Source organism: Macaca thibetana, chromosome 7, assembly GCF_024542745.1.
Source record: "Macaca thibetana thibetana isolate TM-01 chromosome 7, ASM2454274v1, whole genome shotgun sequence".
Taxonomy (NCBI): Eukaryota; Metazoa; Chordata; class Mammalia; order Primates; family Cercopithecidae; genus Macaca; species Macaca thibetana.
The window spans coordinates 67,105,538-67,118,518 of NC_065584.1; positions in this window are offsets into that span (position 1 = coordinate 67,105,538).

Genomic DNA, 12,981 nt, shown 5'->3' on the forward strand with positions numbered 1-12,981 from the left:
GCCATGGGTGATCAGGTCAGGCTTCCACTCAAACGGAGTGGGCAAGTTTCAAAGACTAGTCTTACCAAGTTTTAGATGTCCAGACTCCAAGTGCACGTTCCTTCCTGGTGTTCAGCCACTGTGTTGATTTTCCACGGGGGCCTACCACACACTGCTCTGAATGAGGCGTCCCACCGGGGCAAATACCTACCTGGGAGCGCTGTCAGGATCCGCATAGCTGGGGCTGGCCGGAGTCCCCCACAGAGATGTTCCACAGGGCAGGCTTAAGCCGCCTAAGGAGCTGCCTCAACCATCTGCCAATCACCTCGCTTCCCAGTCAGGGAACCAAGAAATGTAGCAGGAGGAGCAGCAGACAACACTCCTCAGACATTAGGTTAAAGAAAGACATTTGGCCATGGGCATTGGCAAGACTCCTGTCTCAAGAGCTGAGCTCCCCGAGGGAGCAATTCGTATCCCTTTTAAGGGCTCACAACTCTAAGGGGGTGCGCATGAGAGGGTGGTGATCTATTGAGCAAGCAGGGAGTATGTGACCGGGGGCTGCATGCACCAGTAATTAGACTAGAAAAAAACAGGATAGGGATTTTCACAGTGCTTTTCTATACAATGTCTACTATCTATAGATAACATTACCAATGAGGTCAGGGTCGATCTTAAATACCAGGTCCAGGGTGTGGCACCGGGCTGTCTGCTTGTGGATTTCATTTCTGCCTTTTAGTTTTTACTTTTTCTTTCTTTGGAGGCAGAAATTGGGCATAAGACAATATGAGGGGTATTCTCTTTTAGTAATAACAAACTTCTGCTAGGCAAATTTTACTTTTTTGGGGGAGAAATCATCTAACAGCAAACTTTTACTTTTATTACAAATACTAAATTTTTAATATTAAGCCTTTTTAGTGGCTTAATTTGCCTAACTTTAATTTTGTATTGAAATAAACGATAAGGGTATTAATGGCAAATTTTTGAGTTATGAAATTAGACACAAAAACAATTCACTGTTTTTTTCATATTATGTACTTTTCATTTAAAGTGACAAATGGAAAATATCTTGAATCTTAAAATCTCACCTGATAGAGGTTGGATTTCTCATTACTTGCTTAAAGAATGGTCTCATAATCAGCTAGGAAATAAATTGTGCTATATAATTTTATAGAAGAAATCTAAGTCTCAAAATGGATACATAGTTTTCTTGCTAATTACAAATAAAGTTGAATGTGAGCTGAGAAAGTAATACATATAAATACTGTTCTCTTCCCTTAACCATCTTAGACTCTTCCCTCGACATTGGAAATAAATTGGTATTAAAGTAATCGTCTAAACTATACTGTATCACCTAATCATATATTAGCCATGTGAGTACTTCTAGATTAAGTAGTTCTATGCCCCTTTTGGTGTGCTCTTAACATACTTTAAAACTGAATTACAAGTAATCTCATGAAACATATCTATACTTCAAAGCATTCCCATATTTTTTTCATTGGAATGGTCAATAAGAAAGAATTAGCACAACAAAGCCTCTTGCTGATTCATTAAAACATAATTACTTTTGATGCTAATAAGTAATCAGATTCATTGGTGTACTTGTAAGTAAATTTGTAAGTAAATTAATACTAGTGACAAAACAAGGGGCTGTAGCAATATAGCATCTTCTAAAAACCATGTCTAGAAAATTGTGGAAGTCTGAGAAAAATATTAACCAAAAACAAATTCATTGATTAATATATGTTCCCTTGAAATATTTATCTAATTTATGTGCATTTGTATAAAAAGAAGATTGATTGACTATATTTTAATAGTGAAATCAGATTTTTTTTTTTTTTCTGTAATGACTCCTTCAGGATTCCATATGATATTAGTGGTGAACTGTCTACAATATCTTGTTTACATTCAAAATTAGTTTGTAACTAATGTCTCCAGGTAAATAAAATAAAAATAAGCAAACAGAGAACAAATGCTACCCCCAAAAAAGATATAACACTGACTAATAACAGTCAGTATTATAATAAGCAAACATATTTTTATCAAAATAAAACAATAATTATTTACACAATTTCATTCACATTCTCAATAAAAAAGTAAATGTTCTCCAACACAGCTAGAAGGATGTAAAGTCTAATCTTTTCTAAATGATATGCATTTGGAATATTCTGAGAATTCTCTTCATCTCAGCTATAGTCCTCAACATGGTTTAAATATGCAGACATTAACATACATTTAAATAACACTAGTATGGTCATTTGAGAATAGTCTGAATATATAGAATGGAAAATTTGCATGTAAAATGTAGGAGAAAGCCCATATCAACATATATTCTTTTCCATTCTCATTTCTTTTTTGATGATACAAATGATTTCATCAGTATATTAAAAATAATCAATTAAACACCTATAGGTCATGTCAAAATGGAAAAAACAATGTGAATGTCTGAAGTTCATATGCATTATTCAAATACTATCTGGTTGCATGTGCAAATAAATAGGTAAACCCCTCTACTGTACTAGTCAATTACAATTTCTTTCACCTTTGATGATTTTCTTCTGAAACTGATTTCTCCACAGGACTGTAGGTTGTAGGGAAGTGGGTTGTAGTGAAGTAGACTAGTCAATGAGACTAAAATGGAGGAATCTAGAATCTATAGGAATTACAATAATTAGCTAAGTCAGTCTTCTTGCTCCAGAATTTGGATTAGAAAATAATAAGAGAGATGGCAATTAGGCAGGAGAAGAAAGGAAAAAGATACTGTGTCAGATAGCCACAGTGCTCATTAGAAATAGAAAATAGGAGAGTAATGTATCCTAATTGCCACTAGTCCAGGTCTAGTTAATGTCCAATTTAATAAACAATCACTTTGTTTCATTATTCTGTAATGTTTTCATTTAATAAGATATATATTGGCCGGGCGCGGTGGCTCAAGCCTGTAATCCCAGCACTTTGGGAGGCCGAGGCGGGTGGATCACGAGGTCAGGAGATCGACACCATCCTGGCTAACATGGTGAAACCCCGTCTCTACTAAAAATACAAAAAACTAGCCGGGCGTGGTGGCAGGCGCCTGTAGTCCCAGCTACTCGGAGGCTGAGGCAGGAGAATGGCGTGAACCTGGGAGGCGGAGCTTGCAGTGAGCCGAGATCGCACCACTGCACTCCAGCCTGGGTGACACAGCGAGACTCCGTCTCAAAAAAAAAAAAAAAAAAAAAAAAAAAAAAAAAAAAAAAGATATATATTAGTCACTATGCTTAAAAAAAAAAAAAGAGTACATGAAGCCTTCCCCTGGTTATCATTTTAAGTTTTCTTTTTTTTTTTTTTTTTTTTTTACAAATATGTTTCTCTTGCCTAGAATATGCTTCCTTATTCATTCCAATTGCTATGTGTACCCTTCAGAAAAAAAAAATCTCAAATATAATCAACTTATTGAGTCTTTACAGAATTTCCAAGGCAGAATTAAAGGATATTTTCCTTGGATTTTAACTACGCTGTGTACAGAGCTTGATTATAACACTAACCGTGTTGTGCCAAGAGTGCCTAGAGAGGAGGACTCTGTTTTGTTTTCAGTTTTTGCCTATAACTAACATAACACTTGATATACGTGAAATGTTAAATAAATATTGACTGATACATGTCAAGATCAAGTATAGTCAGAACTAGAATATTACTTATCTAATAGAATGTTTATAATTAAATAAGTTTTAAAAGTGTGTACATCTTAGAGCTGCTATAACAAAACACCACAGATTGGGTGGCTTGTAAATAAGAAAATTTATTTTTAACAGTTACACATGCTGAAAGTCTGAGATCAGGATCCAGAATGATTGTGTTCTATTAAGGGCCCCCTTTCAGGTTACAGAGTTCCATCTTTTCCTCGTATCTTCACATCAGAGAACGAGAGTTAGAGAGCTCCTTGAGATCTCTTTTATAAAGAAACTAACCCCATTCATGAGGGCTCCACTTTCATGACCTAATTATCTCCCAAAGATCCCACCTCCTAATACCCTCACACTGGGGTTAGGATTTCAACAGATAAATTTGGGGGGACACGAGCATTCAGTCCATTGCAAAGTAATATGAGGAAAAATTTTTAAATCTCAAATTTGTTTACTGAACTTTAATAAACTATAGATTAGAAAATGTTTATTATTTATTCTAAACACATTGTTTTGCCTTAGAAATCACATCAACTTCCAGAAAAATTTTGGCAAAATCAAATGTAAAAGTGCTAAAATCCATATTAGATTTGACTGGAAACATTTTGAAATATATTTAATCATCTGTAAAGATAACAACCTCAAAATTAGCAATCATGAAGGTATGAAATGAATAATTTTGCCATCAATGTAACAGTTAAGTCATCTGGAATTGATATTAGTCTAGCCTCAACAGCTTCATTGAGTAAGAAACTCACAGGAAAACATATGAAAATTTGAAAAATAAACCTCCAATCCATTCAGAACTTTTGTGTCAAATACTCTCTAGAGTTTAAACAGCCTCTTCTTGTGCTATATATTCCTGCTTAGGCCTCAATATTCAGGTCAAGTCTGAGCTGTTCATTGGGCAATCTCTGGTATCTTCTACTCTCATTAAACCTCTCTCCTTGAATCACTGCACCATGTACAGACAGTTTTAGGTTTGTTGAATTTGATACTTTTTTGGTGGAACACTCACTCTGTGGAGCATATAGAATGTCTTTTATAAAACTCTCATTAATATAGTCTGTAAAATATCAAGAGCAAAAGACATGCTAATGAAGTGCTGGTGCTATACTACTATCGAGAATACAGAGAAGGTTTAGAAGAGAGATTGAGGTGAAAGCCGGTCAATTATTGTGATATTGTATCTTTCCTTTTCAATTAGCCTCAAGAATATATAAAAGTTTAACTAGTAAAGAAAAGGAGCAATCTAAAGCAGGTGATATAATCGCTCACCTTTTCTAATGTGGACATTCTGAATTTGTTAGTAGAAACCATTTCCCAATGAAAAACTTTATTTCTGGTTTCAAGTTTTGCCTTGGCCAATTCAATACAAATTCAGTAGTATTTGTTGAACATAGTTTCTGAAATGTTCCCCCAAAGCAAAGGGAAGGTGGCAGGTTCATCGGGCTTATGTCTCTTCCACTGCCCTTCTCTTTCACCTGCATAAAGTACAGGGAATTTTGGAACCTCCATAAAATCAATAGACAGCTTAAAAAGGAAGTCTATACATTGCATATGGCAGAGCAGGAAGGTAGCAGGAAACTATATTTCACTGATAATTTCTTCAAAGAGCTATAATAGTAGATTTCTAACTCCATCTTTTTTAACTTTGAAGAAAAATCAACCTCTAATATATTTAAACCCCTGTTTTTCTGATCACCATGAAAGTAATTCCTAATCAATATAAAAAGTACACTTACTCTAACCCAGATAATGGAAAAAAATGGAATATTTGAATTTTTCCCTCCCATTTATAACTTTCCTTGAATAGTGATACATTGTTAAATATCTTTGCTAAGGTCAACCTAGACATCAGATTCACTGGATGAATATAGGAGAGAAAACAAAACTCACCAGCAGGGCAGAATCACACATTTTTCTTCAACTGGAATAGTTCTTGCAGCAGTCTAAAGAGCTATCCAGGAATGAATCTCTTTGCCCCTTATATTAGTCCATTCTCACACTGCTATAAAGAACTTCCCTGAGACTGGATAATTTATAAATAAAAGAGGTTTAATTGACTCACAATTCCACATGTCTGGGGAGGCCTCAGGAAACTTACAATCATGACAGAAGGTGAAGGAGAAGCAAACTTGGATCTTTTCACATGACTGCAGGAGAGAGAGAAGAGTGTAAGACAGAGCAGGGAAAACTACCTTATAAAACCATCAGGTCTTGTGGGAACTCACTGACTATCACGAGAACAGAATGCGGGAAACTACCACCGGGATTCAATCACCTCCCACCAAGTCTCTCCCTCAACACCTGGGGATTACAATTCAAGATGAGATTTGGGCGGAGACACAGAACCTAATCATATTACCCCTTCAAGTGATGGTCTCAGAAGCAATGAAATAAAACTTTTTGGCAGTGGCTGTGGGGACACAGGAATAGTACAAAGTCTTATGGTCCTCAGGAGTGAATGTCTCTTGTGAAAATTCCGTAAACAGTTTCCATGTCCCTGAGCAGGATATACGAATGACAAAAATCACCAGACTCAGGGAAGCCCAAAAATATGTTCTACCCAGCATTTTTATTTTTCCTAGGCAGATGCAGACTCCTACATTAGGGCCATTTTTACAGTAACTCTATAGTGTAATAACATAGTTGACATCTTATTTTTATCCAATTTCCAGGAACAAAAGAGATCTAAAGTAAATAGAAAGAATATAAAAATGTTTTAATGTTTTACCTGTAAGATGCTGTGGTAGAAAATGATAATTTGATTTTAAATTGAGGAGATCACTAAATGCTAAGATAAGGAGACTTCCATTTATTCATTATATTATGTAGACCCATGGAAAATTAAATGTTATGTCCTTAAAAGAGAAAAGAAAACTGAATCACTTAATAAATACAAGTCTAACCTAGTACAGAGCTTTCTTGGACTTCAAAACTCTAGAATTTGGTAATAATATCATTTTCACATACAAATTGACAAGTGTTTGATCTTAAGCCTCTGTCAACTACAACTGAACTAGTTTACTTACTAAGCCAAATAAAAATTAACTTAAAAAAACCTGTATTTATTTCATAAATATTTTCTAAAGATGGAAAGACACATTCTGCCATATAGCTACTATTTGCTTCCACATCTGTTTTCTGCTCTTCTCCCCACGATTCCCTATCTCAAGAGACTGACTTGCATGGACTGCGTCAAGGGCTCTGGCTTAGGACAGCCCTCAGCTAACTATGGGACTTGGCAGGAGATTCAACAGTAGGAGGAAAGTGAGGTAAGGGTACGTGTCTCTTTGGCTCCCTTCCTGTGGAGCAGTCATAATATAACTGTGTGCCTTGATCAAAGGTTATTGATTCAGGGTGTTCCTTTGTATATAATTCAGCATTGGTTTTCAGGAACCACGTCCATTTCTCAATCCTTCCACACTCAGATTGTTACAATTCGATCATTATAAACACAACGATATGGAACTATCCCTAGCAGTTTCCCTATGTTGTGTCTATATCTTGGTACCATAGCTCTTTTATTAAATCTTCCTCTAGTTTTTCTTTGTTGCAGGTGCCTGGTTCTTGCTTGAACCTTGGCCAATACACAGGATAATAGAAATCTTCTGCACAATTGCTTTAGTCTTTACATGATAGTACTTTATTGCTAATGGGGTCATGTAAAAATCATCCTTTCTTAATTGATAAAGGAGAAAAACCCTCACCATATTTTACATGAGTTATCCCTCTAATAATAGGAGGTTTTTGACCTAGATAGTGAAAGATCACCTTCTACCCATTTCCTAGTTCAAATTATAATAATATCAAATTTCAAAATATGTCATCTGGCTTTCAGGGAAAAATGGACTATTCAGAAATCCTGAGAATCTAATTAAACAAAACTAGTAAATTCATTTGCTTTTTATTATAAATGAAAACAGAGATTTAATGAATAATTAAATTTCCCAAATACTGAAGGATGAGATAGTGAAACTAAAATGATTGAATGTTTCAATATTCAATCATTTCAGGCTCCACTTAATCTTTAATATAGCAAAAATACAAATACATGTTTACACCATACAAATATATTAAATAGTATAAAATACAATTATAGTGAATTACTGGCGTTTATGTCATAATTAAAATACATCAATTTTATTTTTGTCATGGAACTTTATTTTCTGTTCTATATTCTTAAAAATTCTCTAGCTTAAAATTTAACAAGGGTTTTTGTTTGCCTTTCAAGTTTTTAAAAATATTGCTTACATTTTATGGCTTTCAATTAGATGCTTAGATTTAAATGATTATTACCTCTGGTAGGAGCTGTACATTTTTAATTTAATCAGTTTTTTTCTCTCTGTATGTATTATTTTTGCTTGGGTTTTATTAATTCCTTTAATGAAAAAATTGAGTGCTTTGTAATAACAAAGGACATTCTGGAAATAAGAGAACACCACAAAGATACTCTTTGAGAAGGGCAACCTCAAGACACATAATTGTCAGATTCACCAAGGCTGAAATGAAGGAAAAAATGTTAAGGGCAGCCAGAAAAAGAAAGGTCAGGTTACCCACAAAGGGAGCCTCATCAGACTAACAGCAGATCTCTCTGTAGAAACTCTACAAGCCAGAATAGAGTGGGGGCCAATATTCAACATTCTTGAAGAAAAGAATTTTTGACCCAGAATTTCATATCCAGCCAAACTAAACTTCATAAGCAAAGGAGACATAAAATCCTTTATAGGCAAGCAAATGCTGAGAGATTTTGTCACCACCAGGACTGCCTTAGAAGAGCTCCAGAAGGAAGCACTAAATATGGAAAGGAAACACCGGTACCAGCCTCTGCAAATCATACCAAATTGTAAAGACCATCGACACTATGAAGAAACTGCATCAACTAAGAGGAGAAATAATTAGCCAGCATTATAATAACAGGATCAAATTCAAGCATAATAATATTAATCTTAAATGTAAAGGGGCTAAAATGCTCAATTAAAAGACACAGACTGGCAAATTGGATAAAAAGTCAAGATCTATTGGTGTGTTGTGTTCAGGAGATCTATTTAAAGAGGAAACACAAACATAGGATTAAAATAAAGGGATGGAGGAATTTTACCAAGCAAATGGAAAGTAAAAAAAAAAAAAAAAAGAAGCATGGGTTGCAATCCTAGTATCTCATAAAACAGATTTTAGACTAACAAAGATCAGAAAAGACAAAGAAGAGCATTACATAACGGTAAAAGGATCAATGAGACAAGTAGAGCTAACTATCCTAAATATACATGCACCAAATACAGGAGCACCTAGATTCATAAAACGTGTTCTTAGAGACCTACAAAGAGACTTAAGACTCTGTCTAAGATAGTGGGAGACTATAACACCCCACTGTCAATATTACAGATCAACAAGACAGAAATGTAACAAGGATATTCAGGCTTGAACTTAGCTCTGGACCAAGCGGACCTAATAGACATCTACAAAACTCTCCACCCCAAATCAATAGAATATACATTCTTCTCAGTACCATATCACACTTATTTTAAAACTGACCACATAATTGGAAGTAAAGCACTCCTCAGCAAATGCAAAAGAATGGAAATCATAACAAACAGTCTCTCAGACCACAATGCAATCAAATTAGAACTCGAGATTACAATAAAGATGTTCTTTGAAATCAATGAGAGTAAAGACGCAACATACCAGAATCTCTGGGACACATTTAAAGCAGTGTACAGAGGGAACTTTATAGCACTAAATGTCCACAGGAGAAAGCAGGAAAGATCTCAAATTTACCCTAACATCAAAATTAAAATAACTAGAGAAGCAAGAGCAAACAAATACAAAAGTTAGCAGAAGACAAGAAATAACTAAGATCAGAGCAGAAATGAAGGAGACAGAGACAGGAAAAACTCTTCAAAAATTAATGAATCCAGGAGCTGGTGTTTTTAAAAGATTAACAAAATAGATAGACCACTAGCCAGACTAATAAAGAAGAAAAGAGAAGAATCAAAGAGAAACAATAAAAAATGATAAAGAGGATATCACCACTGATGACACAGAAATACAAACTACCATCAGAGAACACTATAAATACATCTATGCAAATAAACTAGAAAATCTAGAAGAAATAGATAAATTCCTGGACACATACACCCTCTCAAGACTAAACCAAAAAGAATTTGAATCCCTGAATAGACCAATAACTAGTTTTGAAATTGAGGCAGTAATTAATCTCCTACCAACCAAAAAAACCCAGGACCAGATGGATTCACAGCCAAATTCTACCAGAGGTACAAAGAGGAGCATTTTTATACACCAATAATGGACAAACAGAGAGCCAAATTATGAATTAACTACCATCCACAATTGTTACAAAGACAAAAAGAAAAAAATACCTAGGAATACAACTTAGAACGTGAAGGACCTCTTCAAAGGTAACTACAATCCACTGCTCAAGGAAATAAGACAGGACACAAAGAAATGGAAAAACATTATATGCTCATGGATAGGAAGAATCAATATCATGAAAATGGCCATACTGCCCCAAGTAATTTATAGATTCAATGCTATATCCATCAAGCTACCATTGACTTTCTTCACAGAATTGGAAAAAACTGCTTTCAAGTTCATATAGAACCAAAAAAGAGCCCGTATTGCCAAGACAATCCTAAGCCAAAAGAACAAAGCTGGAAGCATCATGCTACCTAACTTCAAACTATACTACAAGGCTACAGTAAGCAAAACAGCATAGTACTGGTACCAAAACAGAGATATAAACCAATGGAACAGAACAGAGCCCTCAGAAATAATACCACACATCTACAACCAACTGATCTTTGACAAACCTGACAAAAACAAGCAATGAGGAAAGGATCCCCTATTCAATAAATGGTGTTGGGAAAACTGGCTAGCCATATACAGAAAACTGAAACTGGATCCCTTCCTTACACCACATACAAAAATTAACTCAAGATGGATTAAAGACTTAAAAGTAAGACCTAAAATCAAAAACACCCTAAAAGAAAACCTAGGCAATACCATTCAGAACACAGCCACAGACAAATACTTTATGACTAAAACACCAAAAGCAATGAAAACAAAAGCCAAAATTGACAAATGGGATCTAATTAAACTAAAGAGGTTCTGCATAGCAAAAGAAACTATCATAAGAGTGAACAGGTAACCATACAGAGTGGGAGCAAATTTTTGCAGTCAATCCAACTGACAAAGGGCTAGCATCCAGAATCTACAAGGAACTTAAAAAATTTACAAGAAAAAAACGCCATCAAAAAGTGGGAGAAAGATATGAACAGACACTTCTCAAAAGAAGACGTTTATGCATGCAGTAAACATATGAAAAAAAGCTCATCTTCACTGGTCTTAGAGAAATACAAATCAAAACCACAATGAGATACATCCCATGCCAGTTAGAATGGTGTTCATTAAAAAGTCAGGAAACAACAGATGCTGGAGAGGATGTGGAAAAATAGGAATGCTTTTACACTGTTGGTGGGAGTGTAAATTAGTTAAACCGTTGTGGAAGACAGTATGGCTATTCCTCAAGGATCTAGAACTAGAAATACCATTTGACCCAGCAATAACATTACTGGGTATATACCCAAAGGATTATAAATCATTCTACTATAAAGACAAATGCACACATATGTTTATTGCAGCACCATTCATGATAGCAAAAACTCAAATACCCATCAATGATAGACTAGATAAAGAAAGTGTGGCACATATACACCATGGAATATTATGCAGCCATAAAAAAGGATGACTTCTTTTGAGTAGTGTCTGTTCATATGCTTTGTCCAGTTTTTGATGGGGTTGTTTGTTTTTTTCTTATAAATTTGTTTAAGTTCTTTGTAGATTCTGGATAATAGCCCTTTGTCAGATGGGTTGATTGCAAAAATTTTCTCCCATTCTGTAGGTTGCCTGTTTACTCTGATAGTAGTTTCTTTTGCCATGCAGAAGCTCTTTCATTTAATTACATCCCATTTGTCTGTTTTGACTTTTGTTGCCATTGCTTTTGGTATTTTAGTCATGAACTCCTTGTCCATGCCTATGTCCTGAATGGTATTGCCTAAGTTTTCTTCTAGGGTTTTTATGGTTTTTGGTCTAACATTTAAGTCTTTAATCCATCTTGAATTAATTTTTGTGTAAGGTGTAAGGAAGGGATCCAGTTTCAGCTTTCTACCTATGGCTAGCCAGTTTTCCCAGCAACGTTTATTAAATAGAGAATCTTTTCCCCATTTCTTGTTTTTGTCAGGTTTGTCAAAGATCAGATGGTTACTGTAGCCTGCAACAAAGACTTGGAACCAACCCAAATGTCCATCAATTAGAGACTGGATTAAGAAAATGTGGCACATATACACTATGGAACACTATGCAGCCATTAAAAAGGATGAGTTCATGTCCTTTGCAGGGACATGGATGAAGCTGGAAACCATCATTCTCAGTAAACTATCACAAAGACAGAAAACCAAACACTGCATGTTCTCACTCACAGGCGGAAATTGAACAATGAGAACACTTGAACACAGGGCGGGGAACATCACACACAGGGGCCTGTCGGCGGGGTGTGGGGCTGTGGGAGTGATAGCATTAGGAGAAATACCTAACCTAAATAACGAGTTGATGGGTGCAGCAAACCAACATGGCACAGGTATACCTATGTAACAAACCTGCATGTTGTATGCATGTTCCCTAGAACTTAAAGTATAATAATAATAAAAAAGAAAAGAGGGAGAAATAAACTCTTATATTCTTGAGACATCAAGATTTTGAGGGGTTTTGTTGTTTTTTTAACACCAGTTAGCCCACCCTGAAAATATAGCATTGCTAAAAATAAAAATAAATGAAATAAAATAAAAATAATAACCATGGCTTATTTTCTATACTTTATTTTATAGTTTGTAACACAGTATGTAAAATAGTAGATGAAGTTACTTGATACAATGGATGTGATTATTTAATTTACTATATTCTAATATTTATAATGTACTTGATGATCATTTTCTGAATTCACACTTGATTTGCTTTAACTTTTATTCTAACCTTACCTGATACTAATAGTGAATCTCCATTCACAGTCATTTTTTGTCTGTTTGTTTTGAAACAGAGTTTCTCTCTGTGGTCCAGGCTGGAGTGCAATGACACAATCATAGCTCATGGCAGCCTCAAACTCCTGGGTTCAAAGGATTCTTCCACTCCCTGTCTCAGCCTCCCAGGCAGATAGTGCTACAAACAGATGACACTACACCCAGCCAGGAAGCTATTTTTTTTTTTTTTTTTTTTTTTTGTGAAAGAAGAATTTTCACCATGTTGGCCAGTCTAGTCTTGAACTCTTGGC